The sequence below is a fragment of the Adiantum capillus-veneris genome, chromosome 8 (genome assembly GCF_014529385.1).
Source record: "Adiantum capillus-veneris isolate H3 chromosome 8, ASM1452938v2, whole genome shotgun sequence".
Classification (NCBI taxonomy): Eukaryota; Viridiplantae; Streptophyta; class Polypodiopsida; order Polypodiales; family Pteridaceae; genus Adiantum; species Adiantum capillus-veneris.
This window is the reverse complement of record NC_140938.1, coordinates 83,921,143-83,944,795: the sequence shown is the minus strand read 5'-3', so window position 1 is coordinate 83,944,795 and position 23,653 is coordinate 83,921,143. Positions and strand designations below refer to the sequence as shown.

The following is a 23,653-nucleotide window of genomic DNA, read 5'->3' as shown; positions in this document are numbered from 1 at the left end:
GCATGACTAGAGGTATGGTCTACTCAATATTAGCTCTCTGCATCCAGATTCCAGTTGAGATTGCTGTTAACACTAGGTTGGTAATGGGACACTTTTATGTCATGTTAAGTGACCATTTTCCTTCAATTATGTCAAGAGTTTCAAAATGAATTTTGAGGTGCTATCTGTCTAGAAAGTTGTCTCATTAGCTGAAAAAAACTCAATATTTTTTTGGAATATCAATTCCATCTTTAACCTTGTCCTTGCACAACATTTCACAACCTAAACTGTGTGAAAAAACGGGTCCTGTTTTTGGCTTTTTTCAACTTTTTGCAACTATACCACTCTAGAATTCATGTTTGTGAGGTCTATAATGCTAGAGAACTATCTTTAGTAGTCCTCAACATGTCCTGATGCTTCTAGAGAGAAATAAATGTTAAAGTTGTAAGTTATGATCAAATTACAAAAATTGTCAAATCCTGTTTTTTAGCCAATTTTAGCTCTTCTATGATTTTTTTGGTGGCTTTCATGATATCCAAATGCAGTTTTGATTTTCTATGTCACATATTGTAACATAAAGCTAATATTCCTTGAGTTTTGGGGCACCTAATACCCTCTTTTGCATAGTAGACAACGATGGTTGATTTTTTCAATTATAGAAGAAAACGAAACATTCTAGTATATCAAGTATAGCTTTTTCAATATTGTTAGTTTCTTGTGACAACTACATGCATTTTGTAGGTAGTAACCATATCTAGTCATAAGGATCAAATTTGGCTAGATATTGAAACTACAAGATTCCCCTTGGTAAGAGATGTATTATTCTTTTGACATGCTCCATGGCTCCTTATGAACCTAAAGGACAATAGGGAACTAAGAAAACATGCATATATTATTTGTATTGAGCATGGCTATAGAAACTTTGATGATAGGTTTGCAGAATGTTAAAAATTCAACTTTTTTGTACCTATTTCTTTTGGCAAAACAAAAAATAGTGAGTGAGAAGCAATCATATGTTCTGATTACCAACCCATTGAAGTTAACTAGGGAATTTATCTGAAGTCCTACAAAAATCCCTAATCTTATTTTTATGCAACAAAACGTAAGAAATGACTGTTTTGATGAAAATGTACTGGTCCATAAACTTTGGAGGCTTGGTGTGACCAAAAGATGAGAAATTTTACAAGTTTCTTATTTTTTCCATGTGTCGTAGGCCTTGAACTATAACCTCATGAAAGGATTTTACAAAATGAGTGGATCTACTATGGTTTTGGAGGTTTTTTTCAAAACCCTGAAAGGACACTTTTATGTCCTGTTAGGTTACCAACCTAGTTTTGAGAAACTTACTTAGTAATCTCTTTCCTTAACAAAAACTAAATACATGGCTTACACAATTACAAAGGTGGGACAACTCAAATTCAAGTTTACATAAATTATTGGACCAACTACCTCATGACAACTATGTTGAGAACATGTACTCTCATCTGCTCTATCGTAAAAGAAGACACGAACAAAGTTAGAATATTGACATGAAAGGAAAAAGGTAAAAAGGAAGAAAACAATTTCAAGATAGAGAATAATCTGTGTAGAGCTTGGAAGTAGGGTAACTCTGTGGAGCTTTGAATCTTTTACCAATCATAGGTACCCTTTTCCTATTCAATCTATAAACAAGTAAAAAAAGGAAGAAAACAATTTCAAGATGGAGAATAACCTATGTGGAGCTTGGCAGTACGGTAACTTTAAAATTCCAATCTAGCCAAAAATTTCAGATTCTTCGTTATTCAATAAAAAAGGAAGGGCTTTTCTTTTATGCTCATCATTTTCTACAATAAAAGCATTCTTCATGTGGCAGTCATCTGAGTAGGCAATGACATGGTAGCCATTGTGGCTCAAGCCACAATGGAACCTCGGGGGGGTCATTATATGTAAAACCAATGTATCACGAGTGTTCAAGGCCTATTTATAAAACCCCTTAGTTTTGAGTTTTTCACCAATAAATGGGATCCTTTTCCTATTCAATCGATACATTTTTTTAAAATCATTTTTTTAACACCCTTCTGTATGTGAAAATGTGAGAAAATATAGAGTAAAATAATCCCTGTTGTTGAACCCACGTGATATGCATTTTTTTATTGTATCTACCTCCCTCAAGGATGGAACATCACCTGGCTTCTCTCTTTGCACCAATCTCCCTCAAACCTATTGCCCACTAACCTCATACATTATCTCGATGTCATTCATGGGAGAACTTAACCATAAAAAATTATGCTTTATCCTAGCAAAACTTCACACCATGTCCTTACAATTAGTCTTCTTACTTTTGTGCATACGAGGCATCCATGTTACCTTGTCCACGATGAAAATTCTTTGAACCAAAGATTCCACAATCATAAATAGCTGAAGTTCTCCTTCTTGTTCATGAGGAAAAATTTTCTTGAAACATCCTCTATGTAGGACTACGTGTTCCTCCCATGTCTGAGATTGCTTGTCTTAAAAAACCACATAATCACCTTGTGCATACTTACATCCACACAAAAAAGCCTTGAAGTAGAAAACACCCATAGCATTTAAATTCTCTAAAGTAAGCAAAGATGCACCCCTCCGATTGTAAACCACTAGCAACTAGTGTGACCTTGCACAACGGTTGTATCCAGCTTCATGACCATTTTCTAAAGTCTTTGGTAATGATCATCCATGACATGCCATCGCCCCTGATCAGAGATGCTTGGCACTGTCACAAGACTTCTTAGTTTTTGGTAAGTTTCCATTGATTGATAGTAGCAATTTTTATTGTCAAGATTTGAATACTTTTGCACTGTCATTGAGGATCTCACGTGGTTCACGTGGGTGTATGCTTTGGAGGAAAATTTTAATGTATCAAATACTTTACCTAGGGAAGTTTCTTTGAAGGAAAAGTTTTATACATTGCATATTCTTAAGCATTTGTTTCATATGAGCTTGCACATAGATAGGGGAGAAGAGGATATGTCACGTATTCCAAGTATTTTTTTCACTCAAAAGGCCTAAAGCACCAACCTATATTGGTATACACACCCTTGGGAAATGGTGTTGCCAAGGGCAAAAATTGCTTATTAATGGAAGTCCTCAAATTTTTTTTGGATGGAAGCAAGTGCTTATGCTACTCATGTAGTTAATAGATGGCCTACAAAGTTTTTGAAGGTTATAACATTTTTTTGAGTCACATTATTGTCAACATCCAAATATTGACCATGAAAAACTTTCAGTTCTCTTAGCCATGTACAAACAACTATCCAACTTTATTAAAAGATTGATGATAAGGCAACGACGTTCATTTGTAGTTATTATGCTTATGGGGACAAGAAAATTGTTTCTTTAATCCTTTGATGCAAAATTTATTGAAAGAGTAGATGTTTTCTTTGTTGAAGACACTCATTATCCTCTTGTTGATTTTTGTGTGAAAAATTAGTTAGGGTTTTTGCTAAGCATGGGATGCTTTACATACAAATAGAGGGAATCATGGGGCTGAAATTGAGGTGGAATCCAAGGACCAAACAAATGACTTTTGGTGTGTGAGAGAGGTAGAACTCGAAGTGGCAAAGGGTGCATAAACTCAAAGATAGATATTGATGTCATTCACCAATCCCGTTTAGCCTCTTAATTAGAGTTTCTATATAAGGACCCACAAGCAAGCCATCCATGCTCGTAGGCTTAGAACCATGCTCCATATGATCCTTCTCCTCTAGGACCCTTTTCTTAACACTCTATGGGAGCATTGCAACCACGTCTATGCCATGTTGCACAGATCATGTCGACGGTCAGCCTGGTGGTAAATCATTAGGAAAAACAACTTGAAATTCCATTACCAAATCTTTTAGCTGACTGGAAACTTTTTCTTATTGAGAAGAAAGAGAAGTATGCAGCATTGAGGAATTTTCAACAGATACAACATTTGAAAGAAGGTGATGCAATGAGTAACACAAGGAAATGTCTTCCATTTTATTTTCAGAAGTGATCTTCATAAGCTCTGCTCTACATATCAATGGTGAGCAAGGCACATCCTTCTCTCTTAACAACAATACATGTGTGCTATGGGATTCAAACATCAGATTATTGTGCTCGTAGCTACGATTCAGTGATGACAAGTTGTAGATTTTGCATATGAGATTTGTCTTGGTTAGAATCAACATTTTAGGTCAATTACCACGATTTCTAGCCATTTTTGCAAAAGACCATTTTTACAAATTCTACATGATTTGGAAGATATCTACTTCACACAGCAGGGTGGTCTAACTTTGTTGGTTCTTCTTCATACATGTTTTCGTTGCAAACTCTTTTTGTAATCTTTGTCACATGCATATTTTATGTAAGATCTTGAGGGTCTTTTAGATCAAACAAATCGTCGCAACGGTTACAGAAAAGGGTGTCTGTGGTTGATGTAAGATCTTATGCGGTTTATGTATTGACAAAAATATGCAAAGCCTATTGTTGAGGGTCGTGGGAAGGTTTTATAGAGCTAGGAGACTCTCAAATGTGAAGATTCTTTCTGTGATATAGATTCTATAGCGAGCCTTTGATTGGCATGGACATAGGATGTATGTTTATGTGGTTAGTGTAGTATTGGTGTGAATTTACTAACCGCCATTGTTGGCATTGTTATCATCTTTATGTGTATGCGTTTGATAGTGTTCAGTTGGTCAAAGACACTCTTCTAGAGTTGGAGACAATAACAATGATAGCTTTTTTGAGATTCTATCTTACAAGTTTAGTCACTTTGATAAGCAATTGAGTCATTGTACACATTTGTTTTGGGTTCAGTAGTCAGTTTTGCAAGGGAGACTGTTAAAAAAATTCAGGTTTTCTATCATCTTGTTTAGTTCAACAGATCTACCACTTTTGTTCCTTGTCGAGTGACGGATTCATCATCGGAGAACTCTTTGTTCAACATTGAGAAGTTAGATGGCACTAACTTTCCATTTTGGAAGGAACAAATTTACAATGTCTTAAGACAAAAGAAGCAAATCTAGCCAATAAAGATGAAGAGGATAAAACTTGAGGATATGGATGATTACGATTGACAAGAGTTGGATGAGCTTCTCAGGTCCACCATTATGCTGACTTTGACTTTGTCAAAGAATGTGTACTTCAATGTGAACATGGAAAAGACTAGCTATGAGATGTGGAAGAAGTTTTGTGACCTGTATGAGAAATAAAGTGCAACATCATAGGTTTATTGGCTGAAAAATTTAAGTTGATTTGAAGCTGGATGAGGGAATACTCATGTACAACCATCTCAACGAGTTCATTACAATTTGCAGTTATCTTTCTACGCAAGAAGTCAATTTTAATGATTCGGTCAAAGTAATGTCTTTGCTAGTTATGTTGCTAGAAAGGTGGGATACTTTTCGCACAGCCATAATAACTTAACATCTCCTGACAGTTTAACATATGCTGATGTTGAGGGCAATTTGCTCACTGAAGAGGTTAGCATATGAAGAATTTTGATGCTTCTCGTGGTAGTAGCAATGCTTGTTGTTAATGATCAATTACAGAAAAAGGACAAACAGAATTAGAGAAGAAAATCTAGTAACAAATCAATTGGCTAAAAAGACATTGAGTGCTATCATTGTCACAAAAATATTCATATGAAGAAAGATTGTCAAAAGTGAAAACAAGAGAAAGGTAACCACAAGAAGCAGGAATGTAAGGTGGAGCGGCGGAAGTGAATGTTGAACTTTGCTCAAGATGAGTGCTTCGAAGTGTGCTCAAGGGTTCATTTTACTTACGGAAGAGAGAGCCTTCCGTTCCCCAAGTGAGAGAGTGCAATGATCACAAACAAAGTGGAAAACACTGTGGATGAAAGTGATGAGACTGAGAGATAGAGAGAGAATAATATGACACCACACAAGTTGTCAAACCCTCCTCCCAAGGCCCCACACTCTATAGCGAGAGCGGTCTACTATTGATTGCACAAATCTCTACAATGCTTTAGACTTGCCGACGATGATGACGGCGATGAGACGGACTGAAATCTGCAAATCTTGTATCTGCTGAATTCTCACTCTATGTCGATGACGACGGTGATGACGATGATGCAACGACGACGCGTTGAAAACGTAGATGCTAAAATCTGTATTTTCCTGGCTCAAACTGCAAACTACGCTAGATTTGACCGTGCGGCAAGGATCTACTGGCTGCGGGAAGCTGAGATCTGCGAGGTCTGGGACTTTATTGCGGTGTCTGAATACTGAAAACTGAAAACCCTGGTGCCTATGAGGGTCTTGTCGCGAAGAATCTGCAAAACACTGGGAGGTTCTACAAATGTAAAAAGATTTGGGTTGATTCTTGTTCTATTGTGGAAACACTATGGATCTGATGCTTCTGCTAATGCGAGGCTGATTTGCTGTGCAAAAGCACCAGGCTGACTGTGGATGAAAAGTCTAGGTCATTGCAGATGCAAAAACGCTAGGTGTCTTTGGGGTCTTGCTGAGAAGGTGCCTGTTGAACCTTGGTTCCTCTTGCCTCTTCTGCCAGAAAGTGCTAGTGCTAGGTTTCTTATATATTAACTTACTGAATTTGCCCTACCCAGTTTTCAACAAAAGTTACTTAAAAATAATAAGTGAAAAATAGAAAAAATAGGTCTATGCACTGTAAAAATGCTCCTGATGGGTTCTGACTGAAATCTGATGATCATGCTATGTGCAACCAGAGGATATGCATCTACTCGAAGTGTTTTTACATGCACGGTTTGCGAACAGACTCACAAAAGTGCCAAAACACTTCCTAATCTAACTGAACTAGATCCATGATGTTATGAAGTAGCTTGTCCACGTACACATAGGGTTAGATGTGCACATGACATCCCCTCCTTTTCAAAGTGAGGTACTGATACCAAACAGTATGGCGGTGAGAGAGATTGCCAACAACGTCTGGAATCCTCGGAAGGACTCTTCGTCGGCCCACTCTGATGCGTGGGTCATGCGATACTTGAACTTCATAAAGGTCTGCAATGCCTTCTTCTTTGGGCCACGTCGAAAGCGACACAAAGTCATCTTTGGCTCCTTCAATGCTTCAACTTCGTCTATAGTCATGCATTTAGAATCTCCGAGGATGAAAATTCCTGAAACCACTTCAAACACAAAAACATGAACATACCCATTCCACGTAAAGTGACTAAAAAAATTATAGTCTTCTTGAATTGTGGATGCAATGTAGATGAACATATAGAAGTGCCAAACCGTTCGTCAAACACACGCAAACAATGGAATCGAATGTTGACTTTCTGATCTAAATCTATCAATTGTGGCAAAACACAATGGAAATTGCTCAATCCTTTTTGTGCTCTTTCAGATACTGTGTCATGCAAGGGAAGAGACATGGAATGTGAATTTCTTGAATGCAAGCATTTCTTCTTTCTATGAGTAATCCACATATAGCGTGTTCATTTATGAGTGAATTGTGCTCGTCGTACAATATTTCATGCCTATGAAAAGTAATCACATAAGGACGATGAATAAAATACAGGAAACACTCGTACAATGCACGCTGACTAATCATTCGAACACATAATACTTCCTGTGGGGGTTCTTTGGACCTCGACTCAAGAGCCAAAAGCGGTTCTTCGTGATTGATCGAATCTTCCTGTGGGGGTTCTTTGGACTTCGACTCTAGAGCCAAGATCGGTTCTTCGTGATTGGTCGAATCTGCAATGAGGTTAGCTTCACTAGAAAAAGTATCAACTAAACCATCATCCTTGTGAACAATCACATCTTTATCCTACAAATCATCATGCTCGTGAATAATCACATCTTGATCATGCAAATCATCCTGCTTATCATCATTATGCAATTCATCATGCTTATCATCTCGCTTATCATTATCATGCAAATTATGTGGGTCGTGCTTGGGAGAAGAAAGGACTGAGAGAGTCTCCTTCTCACAATCCTTTGCAATCTGTGCCTGCACACTAGAAAAGAGTCGGAACAACTCTTGCATGTGTTGGACGCTCAGTGCTTCACGCTCTAGCCGTCTTTCTTCGTGTTCACGTGCTATGGCTGCCATTCTTTCTTCGTATTTATGCTCTATTTCGGCTCTTCTTTCTTTGTGCTTGCGATCCATTTCTGCATTTCTATCTTTGCATTCTAACTTTCTATCCATCATCATCTTGTCGAAAGCCTTCATAGGAGTTAGTGCAATCCTTGGCGTAGATGGGGAAGGGGGAGGGTCAGAAAAACCTCCTGGTGGAAAAAATTCTTCTTCGCCACTTCTATGCTGACCACCTCCATGCGAAGTATCCATTCCGCTTTCGGTGATGACAATACACTTGAAGTCTTGGGTTCTGAAGTTCACGAGGAACTTGGGTTCTTGTGGGTCTTGGTTTTTGAGGCTCTTGAGTTTCTTGAGGGTCTTGAGGTTCTTGAGTTCTTGCGAGGTTCTTCTTTCGCTTGCAATCCGTGTTAGAGAAGGATCTTCTCTTCACCCGAGCTATACTCTTTCCTACGAGTGCACCCCTTGGCGGCCTTTCGCTCACACCAAGGTTTCTTTTTTCCACCTCACGTTGATTGGCCGACCGCTAAGTGCACCATCTGCTCACAATGAGTGAGAAGAGAGCAAGGGGAGGCTGAACAAGCCCTTCTTTCTTGGGTTTCCTGTCACTCTTCAAAAACACGATTAGGAATCGACATGCCCAAGATGACTTGGGTTACGTGCGACCGCAACAAGCAAAAAAAAATTCTATGGTTCTTTCCTTGAGTTGTATGGTGCTGTGGAAGTGAATGTTGAACTTTGCTCAAGATGAGAGCTCCGAACTGTGCTCAAGGGTTCCTTTTACTTACGGAAGGGAGAGCCTTTCGTTCCTTTAGTGAGAGAGTAGACACAAACAAAGTGGTGAACATTGTGAATGAAGGTACTGAGACTGAGAGATAGAGAGAGAAGACTACGATACTAGAATGTTGTCAAACCCTCCTCCGAAGGCCCCACTCTCTATGGCGAGAGAATTCTACTTATGATTGCACAAATCTCTACAATGCTTGGACTTGCCGATGATGTTGACGACGATGAGGACGACGACGAGACGGGGCTTGAATCTGAAAACGCTAATGGCTGAAATCTGCAAATCTTTATCTGCTGAATTCTAACTCTATGTCGGTGAGATGTGGATGACGACGATACGAGGATGACGCGCTCAAAATGCAGATGTTGAAATTTGCGTTTTTCGGGCCGAAATTGCAAACTTCGATGGATCTGATCGTGTGGCGAGAATCTGCTGCAGAAAGGTGAGATCTGCGAGGTTTAGGACTTGTTCTGCTTTGTCTAAGGCTGAAAACTGAAAACGCTGATGCTAACTGAGGTTCTGTCGCAATGAATCTGCAAAACACTGAGTTGTTTTTCTGATGCAAAAATGCTAGGGTTGAAAATCCTCCTACGGTGGGAATCTGCTAACGCTGGGGCTGATCTGCTGTGGTTCTGTCGCAGGCTAATGCAGAAGCAAAAATATTGGTTGATCTGAGTTTTTGTCCAAAAAACGCTAGCCCATCTGTTGTAGAGCAAAAACGCTAGGTATCTTGGGGTCTTGCTGAGAAGTTGCCTGGAACACACTGGTTCCTGCTGCCTCTTCTACCAGAAAGTGCCAGCACTAGGTTTATATATATACAAACTTAGCAAAATTGCCCTACCTAGTTTCCAATAAAAGTCACTTAAAAATAATAAGTGAAAATGTCAAAAATAGGGAAAATAGGTCTATGCACTGTAAAAATGCTCCTGATGGATTAATCTAATTGAAATCTGATGATCATGCTGTGCACAATCAAAGGATATGCATCTATTCTAAGTGTCTGGACATGCACGGTCTGCAAACACACTCACAAAAGTGCCAGATCACTTCCTAACTTGATTGAACTGAACCCTGGTCATGCTGTAACTTGTCCATGGACACATAGGGTTGGATGTGTCATGTGACATCCCCTCCTTTGCAAAGTGAGGTACTGGTACCGAATTGTGCGGCGTCGAGGGAGATCGTCAACAGTGTTTGGAATCCTGGGAAAGACATTCGCCGGCCCACTCTGATGCGTGGGTCATGCGATACTTGAACTTCATAAAGGTTTGCAATGCCGTCTTCTTTGGGTCACGTCGAAAGCGACACAGTCATTTGTGGCTCATTCAATGCTTCAACTTCGTCTATAGTCATGCGTCTACCTTCTTTAAGAATCTCCAAGGATGAAAAACCACTTCCAACACAAACACATGAACATACCCATTCCAGGTAAAGTGATTGGAAAAATTCTAGTCTTCTTGAAAAATTCTAGTCTTCTTGTCCACGTAAAGTGACTAGAAAAATTATAGTCTTCTTGAAAAATTGTGCATGCAATGTAGATGAACATATAGACGGAGTGCCAAACCGTTCATCAAACACACGTAAACAATGGAATCGAATCTTGACTTTCTGATCTAAATCTATCAATTGTGGCAAAACACAATGGAAATGCCGATGCTTGATGCTCAATCCTTCTTGTGCTCTTTTGGTTACTGTGTCATGCCAAGGAAGATACATGGAATGTGAATTCCTTGAATGCAAACATTTCTTCTTTTCATGAGAATTCTGCATACAACGTGTTCATTCATGAGTGAATTGTGCTCATCGTACAATATGTCATGCCTATGAAAAGGGATCACATAAGGACGATGACTAAAATACACGAAAGCATCACAAATGATCAAACACTCGTACAATGGGTACTGACTAATCATTTGAACATATAATACTTCATGTGGGGGTTCTTTGGACCTCGACTCAAGAGCCAAGAGTGGTTCTTCGTGATTGATCGAATCTTCCTATGGGGGTTCTTTGGACTTCGACTCAAAATCCAAGATCGGTTCTTTGTGATTGATCCAATCTGCAATGAGGTTAGCTTCACTAGAAAAAGTATCAACTAAACCATCATCCTTGTGAACAATCACATCTTTATCCTGCAAATCATCATGCTTGTGAATAATCACATCTTGATCATGCAAATCATCATGCTTATCATCATCATGCAATTCATCATGCTTATCATCTCGCTTATCATTATCATGTAAATCATGTCGGTTGTGCTTGGGAGAAGAAAGGACTGAGAGAGTCTCCTTCTCACAATCCTTTGCAATGTGTGCCTGCACACTAAAAAAGAGACGGAACAAATCTTGCATGTGTTGGGTGCTCTATGCTTCACGCTCTAACCGTCTTTCTTTGTGTTCATGTGCTATGGCTGACATTCTTTCTTCGTGTTTACGATCTATTTTGGCTCTTCTTTCTTTGTGCTTGCGATCCATTTTTGCTTTTCTTTCTGCATTTCTTTCTTTGCGTTCTAACTTCCTGTCCATCATCATCTTGTTGAAAGCCTCCATAGGAGTTAGTGCAATCCTTGGCGTAGATAGGGAAGGGGGAGAGTCAGAAAAACCTCCTAGTGGGGAAAATTCTTCTTCGCAACTTCCATGCTCACCACCTCCATGCGAAGTATCCATTCCGCTTCGGGTGATGACCATACACTTGAAGTCTTTGTTCAGAAGTTCACGAGGAACTTGGGTTCTTGTGGGTCTTGAGAGTCTTGAGAGTCTTGAGAGTCTTGAGGTTCTTGAGTTCTTGAGGTTCTAGAGGTTCTTAAAGTTCTTGAGGTTCTTCTTTCGCTTTCAATCTGTGTTAGTGAAGGATCTTCTCTTCAGCCGAGCTATACTCTTTCCTGCGGGTGCACCCCTTGGCGGCCTTTCGCTCACACCAAGTTTGCTTTTTCTCACCTCACGTTGATTGGCCGGCCGCTAAGTGCACAGTCCGCTTGCAATGAGTGAGAAGAGAGCAAGGGGAGGCTGGACAAGCCCTTCTTTCTTGGGTTTCGTGTCACTCTTCCAAAACATGATTAGGAATCAACACGCCCAAGATGACTTGGGTTACGTGCGATCGCAACAAGCAAAAAATAATTATGTGGTTCTTTCCTTGAGTGATACAGAACACTGCCAAAGCATTGATACAAATGTTAGGTAAAGCGGCGGAAGTGAGTGTTGAACTTTCCTCAAGATGAGTGCTCCGAACTCTGCTTAAGGGTTCCTTTTACTTACGAAAGAGAGAGCCTTTCGTTCCTTTAGTGAGAGAGTGCAATGATCACAAACACAGTGGAATACACTGTGGATGAAGGTGCTGAGATTGAGAGATAGAGAAGAAGAATACGACACCAGACAAGTTGTCAAACCCTCCTCCAAAGACCCCACTCTCTATGGCGAGAGAGGTCTACTATTGATTACACAAATCTCTACAATGCTTTAGACTTGTCGACAATGTCGACGACGATGAGGACGGCAGCGAGACGGGTTGAAATCTGAAAACGCTAATGGCTGAAATCTGCAAATCTTGTATCTGCCGAATTCTGACTCTATGTCGATGACGACGATGCAACGACTACGTGCTGAAGACGCACATGCTGAAATCTGCATTTTGTGGGCTGAAACTGCAAACTACACTGGATCTGATCGTGCGGAGAGGATCTACTATGGGAAGGTGAGATCTGCGAGGTCCGGGACATTACTATGGTTTCTGACTGCTAAAAACTGAAAACGTTGGTGCCTATGAGGGTCTTGTCGCAAAGAATCTGCAAAACGCTGGGAGGTTTTGCAAATGCAAAAACGTAGGATTGATTCTTGTTCTGCTGTAAAAACACTATGGATCTGATGCTTCTGCTCATGCGAGGCTGATCTTCTATGTAAAAACGCCCAGGTTGACTGTGGATAAGAACACTAGGTCCTTACAGATGCAAAACCACTAGGTATCTTTGGGGTCTTGCTGAGAAGGTGCCTATTGAACCTTGGTTCATGTTGTCTCTTCTGCCAGAGAGTGCTAGTGTTAGGTTTCTTATATATTACCTTACTGAATTTGCCCTATCCAGTTTTCAACAAAAGTCACTTAAAAATAATAAGTGAAAAATATAAAAAATAGGTCTATGCACTGTAAAAATTCTCCTGATGTGTTCTGACTGGAATCTGATGATCATGCTATGTGCAACCAGAGGATATGCATCTACTCTAAGTGGTACCAAACTGTATGGCGTCGAGGGAGATCGCCAACAGTGTGTGGAATCCTGAGAAGGACTCTTCGCCAGCCCACTATGATGCGTGGGTCATGCAATACTTGAACTTAATAAAGGTCTGCAATGCCTTCTTCTTAAGGCCACGCCGAAAGCGACACAGTCATCTGTGGCTCATTCAATGCTTCAACATCGTCTATAGTCATGCATCTACCTTCTTTAAGAATCTCAAAGGATGAAAATTCCTGAAACCACTTCCAACACAAAAACATGAACATACCCATTCCACGTAAAGTGACTGGAAAAATTATAGTCTTCTTGGAAAATTGTGCATGCAATGTGATGAATATATAGACGGAGTGCCAAACCCTTCGTCAAACACACGGAAACAATGGAATCAAATCTTGACTTTTTGATCTAAATTATCAATTGTGGCAAAACACAATGGAAATGCTGATGCTTGATGCTCAATCCTTCTTGTGCTCTTTCGGATAGTGTGTCATGCCAAGGAAGAGACATGGAATGTGAATTCCTTGAATGCAAACATTTTTTCTTTTCATGAGTAATCCGCATACATCGTGTTCATTCATGAGTGAATCGTGCTCATCATACAATATGTCATGTCTATAAAAAGGGATCACATAAGGACGATGACTAAAATACAGGAAAACATCACAAATGAAACACTCGTACAATGCGTGCTGACTAATCATTCGAACACATAATACTTCTTGTGGGGTTCTTTGGACCTCGACTTGAGAACCAAGAGTGGTTATTCGTGATTGATTGAATCTTCTTGTGTGGGTTCTTTGGACTTCGACTCGAGAGCCAAGATCGGTTCTTCTTGATTGATCGAATCTGCAATGAGGTTAGCTTCACTAGAAAAAGTATCAACTAAACCATCATCCTTGTGAACAATCACATCTTTATGCTGCAAATCATCATGCTCGTGAATAATCACATCTTGATCATGCAAATCATCATGCTTATCATCTCGCTTATCAATATCATGCAAATCATGTGGGTCGTGCTTGGGAGAAGAAAGGAGAGTCTCCTTCTCACGATCCTTTGTAATCTATGCCTGCTCACTAGAAAAGATTCGTAACAACTCTTGCATGTGTTGGCCGCTCTGTGCTTCACGCTCTAACTATCTTTCTTCGTATTCACGTGCTATGGCTGCCATTCTTTCTTCGTATTTACGCTCTATTTCGGCTCTTCTTTCTTTGTGCTTGCGATCCATTTCTGCATTTCTTTCTTCGCGTTATAACTTTCTTTCCATCATCATCTTGTCGAAAGCCTCCATAGGAATTAGTGCAATCCTTGGCGTAGATGGGGAAGGGGGACGGTCAGAAAAACCTCCTGGTAGGAAAAATTCTTCTTAGCCACTTCCATGCTCACCACCTCCAAGCGAAGTATCCATTCCGATTCGGGTGATGACCATACACTTGAAGTCTTGGGTTCTGAAGTTCACGAGGAACTTGGGTTCTTGTGGGTCTTGGTTCTTGAGGTTCTTGAGGGTGTTAAGGTTCTTGAGTTCTTGACGTTCTGGAGGTTCTTCTTTCGCTTGCAATATGTGTTAGAGAAGGATCTTCTCTTCACCTGAGCTATACTCTTTTCTGCGGGCGCACCCCTTGGCGGCCTTTCGATCACACCAAGGTTGCTTTTTCCCACCTCACATTGATTGGCCAGCCGCTAAGTGCACGGTCCGCTCGCAATGAGTGAGAAGAGAGCAAGGGGAGGTTGGGCAAGCCCTTCTTTCTTGGGTTTCATGTCACTCTTCAAAAACACGATTAGGAATCGACAGGCCCAAGATGACTTCGGTTACATGCGACCGCAACAAGAAAAAAAAAATATGTGGTTCTTTCCTTGAGTGATACAGGACACTGCCAAAGCTCTGATACCAATGTTAGGTGAAGCAGCGGAAGTGAATATTGAACTTTGCTCAAGATGAGTGCTCCGAACTGTGCTCAAGGGTTCCTTTTACTTACGGAAGAGAGAGCCTTTCGTTCCTTTACTGAGAGAGTGCAATGATCACAAACAAAGTGAAAAACACTGTGGATGAAGGTGTTGAAACTGAGAGATAGAGAGAGAAGAATACGACACCAGACAAGTTGTCAAACCCTCCTCCGAAGGCCCCACTCTCTATGGCGAGAGCGGTCTACTATTGATTGCACAAATCTCTACAATGCTTTAGACTTGCCGACGATGAGGACGGCGACGAGACGGTCGGGCTGAAATCTGAAAATGCTAATTGCTGAAATCTGCAAATCTTGTATCTGTTGAATTCTGACTCTATGTCGATGATGACGATGCAACGACGATGCACTGAAAACGCAGATGCTAAAATCTGCATTTTCTGGGTTGAAACTACAAACTACGCTGGATTTGACCGTGCGGTGAGAATCTGCTACGGGAAGGTGAGGTCTGCGAGGTCTGAGACTTTACTGCAATGTCTAACCAATCAATCGTTCAGTTGCATCTCTCCGTGTCTACAGCTCTACGTGTCTTTGTGTGAGACCTGAGCGAGTGCGCCTCTGTCTGTGTAAGGTAATGAAGCATGGTAAACCTCTTTTCCACTGTATATAGTCTCCAATCTCTAGAATGCTATCCCATTCTTCTGCACTCATGATCAGTGGACAGCTTTCTCATAAATTTTTCAAACTGCTTGGTAATTTTTGGGTTTGAATCTCTGTACTTGTCTATCTGCGTGCGGTCCTTCCTTCTCGAGTCCATCCTTCTGTCAATACCCTCCCAAATCTAATATGCTTCCTTATCATCCTCATCATATTCTCGAGTCCATTCTCCTTCGACAACGGGAAGAAGAAGAGAAATAGTCATCTCGGGTAGGATTCCATAGCCTGCAAGTGTGTGGGAATCTTCACTACCTATGACATTTGACGGGAATCCGTTCTCTCCAGTGTTCGGGAAAAATCATTTTTCCAAACATACAAAATTCCTTTCCTTGTTTATTTCAAGATGAAGTTTCAGAAAATTAGGCTATTTTTAAAGATTTTTACACTATTTTTGTCTATTCTTGGGCATCATTTCTGGCATTTTTGAAATTGAAAACGGCACGATATTAAGCTGAGACACATTTTTCCCGAACACTGGTTCTCTCTCTTGCATCCCATACTTGAGAGTTTGTACGCTTGAAGAGTTTCCCTCAAGTAAATATATACTCAAGGTTTTGCCTGCAACCTTCTCGACTTTTGGAGCGTACATGCCCACCAAATCATTGCACAACTAGTGAAGACAGCTCAGCCTTTCTTTCCAATTCCCTGGATTTATCAGCGGATTAATATGCCCTGTTGACCCCAAACCAATGACGCTTACAAGATATTCTGCCCTTTTTCGGTTTCAAAATCTCAGACACGTGGCCGTTTGTGGGCTCAAAGAGCTAGTAAAAGACGTTTGGCTCACCAAGTACAGAGATCATAAGGGAGGGAGAATTGGAGAGAGAGAGAGAGAGAGAGAGAGAGAGAGAGAGAGAGAGAGAGAGAGAGAGAGAGAGAGAGAGAGAGAGAGAGAGAGAGAGAGTGAAAGAGTGAGAGAATGGGGAGACTGTTAGGGATGGAGGATAGTAAAGAAATCTTCAAGAACGGCAAAGAAGATAAAGAGACAAACCATGAAGATAGAGGGAGGGATGAATGACGAATGTACTCACAGAGAGCAAAAGGAAGTAAGAGCTGCAAAGTTGGAAGTGACAAAATGGAGCTATAGAGACTAGCAAGAATACAACATCCCTTGGACACTTGAAGAGAGGAATAATAAATAAATTCTAAGAACCCATCTTTATATAGGTTTTCCCCATTGTCTTAGCTGCTTGTAATAATTAAATGTACCTGCAATCATTAAATAAAGTGGAGAGAGAGAGAGAGAGTAGGGGAGAGAGAGGGGCGGGCGGGGGGGGGGGGGAGGGAGGGGGAGAGAGAGAGAGAGAGGGACATCTCCATGGAGCTCTCGTAAGACTTTGTGGTGTCGTTTTCGTCCCTCGAAGCATGTAGGCAATGGGAGGTGGAATATATACATCAAAGCTCCCCTACACTACTTCAAGGTCCCTATTTGATTAGTTCAGCATGTGTTCCCTTCCCCCTGCCTTTCAATTGGACCCGCACACAGCCACTGGCCATGCCGTTTTGGAAAATTTTCAGAGGATTATGACCCCAATGTCATGGCCAATATACTAAAGGATGCGCTAACATCCGAATTAGAGGCTCATCAGAGGTTATTGGGGAGCATAAAGTTAGCATTAACTCAACCCTGGTTTGGTTGTAGCTGTCTGTTTTTTGTGAAAGAGTCATAGTTCTTTTTTTTACTAGGAAACTCTCGGATTTAGCTATCATTGCTAGTGAAATCGACTTTAGTCTCAAGCACCCAATCGTGGATAAGATATTTTATTATGGATTGGGTCTTTTTGAGCTTCTTTTCTTCAAAAAGGAAGACAAGATGGCCTTGCTCACTATGCCTTCTATAATATTGTGTAGCCAGGTTGTGCATGTCATCCCTTGGCAACCCATCAAGCTTATCAAAGATGAAATGCTAATGAATGCCATGTTTTGATGGAGTTTGTTGACTTGCCCGCCTTTCTCTGGCCTTGTATTGGGAAACTTGCTGCTTCATTAGGGAAGGTGATTCCCCCTGCTCTATTCATTGTCCCAATCAGAACAAAGCATGCATTTCATGGCAGCCCGATAAAAAATTCCCTTACACTTTGGTGATAGGCTTGGATACTATCGGCAAATTGGTAATTTATCTAAAATGTGGGAAACTTGCTGGCTCCCGTTTTCATTGTGGCCACCTAGGACATTTCTCTAAAAATTGTCCCTCCATTAACAGGGCCACTAATCTCATCCCCTCTTACCCAGGAAGTATGGCCATGGTACCGCGTGAGCAGATATACGAGAAACCTTATGTAAAGACGAAGCACCAAAAGGGGACCGCCACACCCAAAATCGCTCCTATCACCCCAAGCATGCTAGGACTTCAGGTTCTCAACTCCAATCAAAGGCATTCGTTTCATAAAATATATAGGAGTACTATAGGGATAGGTTCTTCTTCTAAAGTAGTTTATAAAGGAAAAGGGTTATGTATTCTGAGGGGTTCACATCCTCGAGGAAAACATTCAAACCTAAAGGGTCTTCATTGGGCTACTGCTCTCATAATTTCAATGAAGTGTTAATGGAGGAAACGTTGGCTGCTATAGACACCATAGTGGAGTAGCATGACTCTAATAAAAAAGCTAAGCTAAAAACTATAGAGGGTGGTTCTCATGGGATTCAACTAGAGGTCCACATGCAAGATTTGGATAGTGATGATGGGGGCACACAAATGGTTCAAAACACCCCGTTATGAAGCTCTCGACCTTCAATGTTAAGGGGTTAAATGACCCCACAAGACTTTATTCTGTTAATAAATGGATGTTAGCTCCATATTTAGATGTTTTCCTTATTCAAGAGCACAAAATCCATAGTCGTGCTAGTAATGTCTTTCATTATAGAGGTTTCTTTCTTTTGGGAGGGGTGGGGGGGGGGGGGGGGGGGGGGGGGGGGGGGGGGGGGTCATCAAGGTTATTCAGGTGTTTTGATCTGATTACCTCCCTTTACGATAAAAGCTCAAGGATAAGGACATGTAATTGAGCTCCTCAGCTTCTGTCATCCCCAAAAATATCAAGAATTGGAAGATTTTATAAGGGCATGATAGGATTAGTCTAGATATGCCTCATGCCAACATATCTATTATGTTCTTGTTACATTATGCATGTCGTGCTAGCATGCCATAGTGATTAAAATACCTCAATTATATTGCTCAAGATGTGGAACCTATTTTTTGGAGATACTTGCATGAAACCACCATAGTGATTAGTTGGCATAGATAGTAGTAGATAATTGAAATACTCGCAAGGACTTGTTCCCATCAATCTCCAATTGCTTGCATTCCTTCTTCTCTTCATATAATCATCATTCTCTCTATCATGGACTTGAGTTGTGGATTCAATCGGCAAAGGCTAGCCAAATAAAATACTATAATAACCTCCATGCAAGATGACCAAAGTTTGGAATGCCACACTTACACCATGTATACCGTTCATAAGGTTCATATAGAAGCTTTAGTAGAGGGTATAATGCTTTTGAATAGCATGCAAAAAGCTCGAAAATAAGTTTCAACTCCAAAAGCTCGAAAATGAAAGCTCGCAAATATAAAATCCCTGCACTGGCCTAGTGTTGAGCTAAGGCATTTCTAGCCCTTTGATCCCTTCCTCGATTTGAGTCATTGATTTTTTCACGTCAAATTTATATAGGCACTTGCCCATAGTAGCACACATGTTTGGTCATATTCTGAGCAACTCAATTAACGTTATTGTACAGGTGACTGGTGTTGACAAGATGTCTATCAATCCTTTGGAATCGATGACCTTGTTGGAAGACAATCTTTGTGATGAGATTGCAACAACTTGTGACGTGGCCTTGTACTCTATGAATCCTTTGGAATCGATGAGGCTTGTTTGAAAACATTCTTTGTGATGGGATTGCAACAACCTCTGACTTGGCCTTGTAATCTCCCGTATAGGATAGTAGCTTCTTAACAAATGGGGTTGGTTGTCCATAGACTGTAGAGATCCTTTGTCTCCCCAATACAATTCCACTTCTAGATTCATTTGAGATTGGTCTCAAATTCCTGTATTGATGGAATAGACACAACTCTTCCATCACCCATTTGGTTTACTCGTCTGCTTAGCTCACTCATTTCATTGGCCTCTCTGACTTATTTCCACATATCATCAAGACCATCTATTTATGTACTACTGTCAGGTATAGCTATGTGAAATCCCTCGAAAGAGTTATCTATGGTATTCAACAATATCCTTGGTTCTGATGTTGTGTCTTTGAGCTTTGGTCCATTCTCGTGACTGGAATCTAGCAATTTTTGTTCTTGGTTTGGTGGGATTACTGGTGTAGGTGGGACAATGATCACACCCTAAGGTTTTCCAACTGGTGGTTCTCGTAAAACTTGGGCTGTTTGAATCATTTTCTGGCACATTTCAACCCTATTCATTTCTAGTTCCGCTTATGGATATGTCATCCACCTCTATTCGTAGGTTTGCTTGTTTTTGATCCGTGTTATATAGCCTTTTAGGAGGGTGTCTAATGGATCATTAACCTTCTCAACCAACACTGATCCTCCTAAACTAGCACTTCTCAGTTTCTCCTCTATGGGTGGTTCTTCTAGATGTGCAGATGTCTCCATAAGAGAAGGTGCAACCCTCTCCTCATGTTGTCTTATCTTCTCTTGAGATTGGGTAAGCTTCTCAACCAGGGGTTTCTGCTCTCATTCCCTTTGTTTTTTCATCATAGCCTTTCTAGCTTTCCAGTTATTCTGTTTGCTCTTAGCTTTTTGACTAGGTGCATTGGTCTTTGGCTTACCCGTCTTTGGACTCGTATCAATTTTCGTTTCTCTGTCTTTGGGTTCTCATCAGCTTCCTTTTGAGGTTGTGATCTCATAACCACTTGAACATGCACAACATTTTTATTTTTTGAGCTAGTGGGTAGCTGAATAATCCTTGAGACATTTGCTGTGATCTTTATGAATTAGTTTGGATTTTTTGGACAGTCGAGGATCAAGTGAATGACACCATAGTCATGAAAATAGGCATTTACTTGAGTGATCTCCATTTGAGGATATTGTTTGACCAAGTGGGTGTCACGGATTTTGTGACAATTTACCTCTGGTTGAGGAGCCTCTTCTTGCATTTCCTTTGGGTTGTAAATAGGATTTGACCTCACTAAGCCTATATTCACAATGAACTGCAATTTCCTTTCATCCATCTCATACCTTCTTTCTTCAGGTCGAAACATTGGAGGCGGAGGTTTTACAGGCCTCATCATTCCATGTGTTTCTCTCATCTTCTATCGTTTCAAAGGGCAGTACCACTTTGATTGTTATAGTACATTGTATTTGGTAGTAGCGCTTGTTTGTTAGATGCTGATATCATCTGTGTGTATCTCATATCTACAGGCATTCTAGCACATGGCAGCAGAGGTTGTTGTCCTAAGACAGGCTGTGGCCTTGAAACTTCAATTAGACCTAGCACATTCTCCATAGCGTAGGTGCTACTGGAATAGGTTGTACATACCTCTCCCTAGTATATTCCATGCTATAGTAACACTCTTTCCTTGTATGGTTCGTCCGTTTCCTCTCAATTTCGCACCACTAGCCTCCCTCGAATCAGGATTTACAAGAGTTAACCTCTTGACCATTTTGTTTTGATAAAATTTTCTTGATTGATAGGTGCCACTGGCTTTGCTATGGACTCACTCATCTGTGAATCACTGTGCTCAAAGGATGTGTTGTCCTCTTGAATCTTACAAACCTCTTCTCTGTATTCCACACAGTTACCACTAGATAAAGAGCTTCTTTGAACAATTCATTTAATGTCTTGCTCCTTATCATATGCAGATCCATTTGAAGACCCGCATGTCTCATTCTTGGATAAAGATCATCATCAATCGTGCGTGTGTAGGTAGTTCCTCTCTCGGACAGAACTTGATGTATCTCTTGAGCCGTAATGACGCCTCGCGTACTAATTCACCCTCTTTCTATATGAATCCGTGAATTTGTGAGACCGTATTGTGAGCTATGCATTTTTGCAAGAATTCTTCGATGAATTCTTCCAACAGCTCATCTAGAGTCTCAAAATCACATCTTTTTACTGATTCAAACCATGTACCTACGTCATCTTCTAGAGTCAGTCTAAACCCCGCAAACTCTGTTGCAAAATCGAAAACTTTCTCTACTCTAATTACTCTTCTAAAAACCACTACATGATCTTTTGGATCTTTATCTCCGGATTATTTCTTGTTTACCCATTTCTAGATTAAGGACGGTCTAACTCACCGATTGTCTACAAATCTAACCATAGGAGATTGGTCCTTGAGAAGGCATGTCTTCCATCTCTGTGATCTCTTCATCTCTAGTTATCGCTCTAGAAGGGATTCCAGGTGGCTTCCTTTTTGGAATTCTCATAGGAATCATCGTGTTTGGAGATATCTGTGGTCCTTCATTCACCAAATATCCACCTATTTCCAATGCATTCCGTGGATTTGTGCTTTCTACAACTCTGTACTCTCGTCCATAATTATCAACAATTATAGATTTCCATTGATAGTCAACTTTGTATGTATAGACATATAAGAGCTTGTAATTCATCAGCTCTTCTGGGTATGGCTCTTTTGAGAACCTATAAAGGTTGACCTCACTATCGTCAATGTAAATATACATTCCTTTACTTTCATGATCTGTTATCCAAAATCTCTCAAAAAATCTGGTCTTTATCAACTGCAAGTTTGGAAGATCCATTATGGGTGGATGCTCCTCTATTGCTAGGATTCCGAAGCTTGTGTAAGCCGAGTTTGAATCTAAAGAGGACTTGATCTCTGGGCTTAACAACTCTAGCTTGATGCAAGAAGACTTATGCCAAAGTTTTCAGGTGTTTTGGTTGGGGAAAAGTCGAAACATGTCTAAAACTGTGACCGTTTTCTCACAATGCTCTCAAATTGTCGCTTTTAGACACCCCTAACTTCCGGATGAATTTTGAGATCTTAAACGATATTTTTTTGGACGCTGACCTCTTGGGATTCGCGCAAACTGGCCGGGCATCCCACTTACTACTAACCCATCTACTAAATTAACCATGTAAACACTTATTCTTTAATATAACAGAATAAGGAGCTGCAACAAGATAACGTTGTTGTGCGCTCCACCTAAAGCAGGTCTCTCTCTCTCTTTCTCTCTCTGCTCTCGCACTTGCACTCACACATGCTTCCCCTGGCATCTTCAACAGGTATCAGAGCAGGGTTTGTGCTTGCCGTTTTCGCGTCCGCGCGCGCACTTTCAAAAGTGCAAACAGGTTTCCAATTTTGGCATGGGTAAATTCAGCGTTCCGAGAGCGTTTCTAATAGATGTCCTGGAGTTTTACCCCCTTTTTGAAGTTGTTCGTGCAGTCGAAAGCTTCATCTGAGCTACGCTTCAGGATTTGTATTTTTCACCTCCACTTTTGCAACAGCTACAGGTACAGGTACAGGACACAAGTGCAGGTTGTTCAGAGACTATTTTGGGATTGTATATAGCCATTTTATGGCTATTATGTGCTATTGAGACGGTGTTTATGGGCTGATTATGAGCACTTTTCAGCATCAACATTGTCTTGGGTTTTTCAGGCATCCATCTCCTCACAGGTTCTTGCATACATACAGGACATCCAGGTTTCTTACAGGTTGCAGTGTTTTGCATCAACACAGATTTCAGTGGAAGCATTTGATGCGAATATGCATTGTTTTGGCACTTTTGATAGTGCTTGAGCTCTTTTGAGAGCGGTTTTACACCCCGCAGGGATTTGTTTACTGCTTGCATATTATGTTTGGCGCCTGTTTGAGCGCGTATACTGCACCTTGCAGTATTGTTGACAGTGGATGTACGTTGAGTTGCGGAAACTGCCATATGTACCTTTTGTGGAGCCGATTTGGCTTGTTTCTGGCAGTCTCGACCGTTTTTGAGACTCGGTTCAGAGGCCCTTTCTGAGACTAGGTTGGTTTCTTGTCTGCATAACCTTTTGTGAGGATCGATAGCGTGAGGTTTTCTTGAGCTGGGGGTTT

At 40.7% G+C, this 23,653-nt stretch overlaps 1 pseudogene; it reads right to left on the bottom strand.

The window, feature by feature from the left end:
- Positions 1-19: 19 nt before the first annotated feature.
- On the bottom strand, positions 20-20,884 carry LOC147452467 (uncharacterized; annotated as a pseudogene).
- Between the last annotated feature and the right edge of the window lie 2,769 nt (positions 20,885-23,653).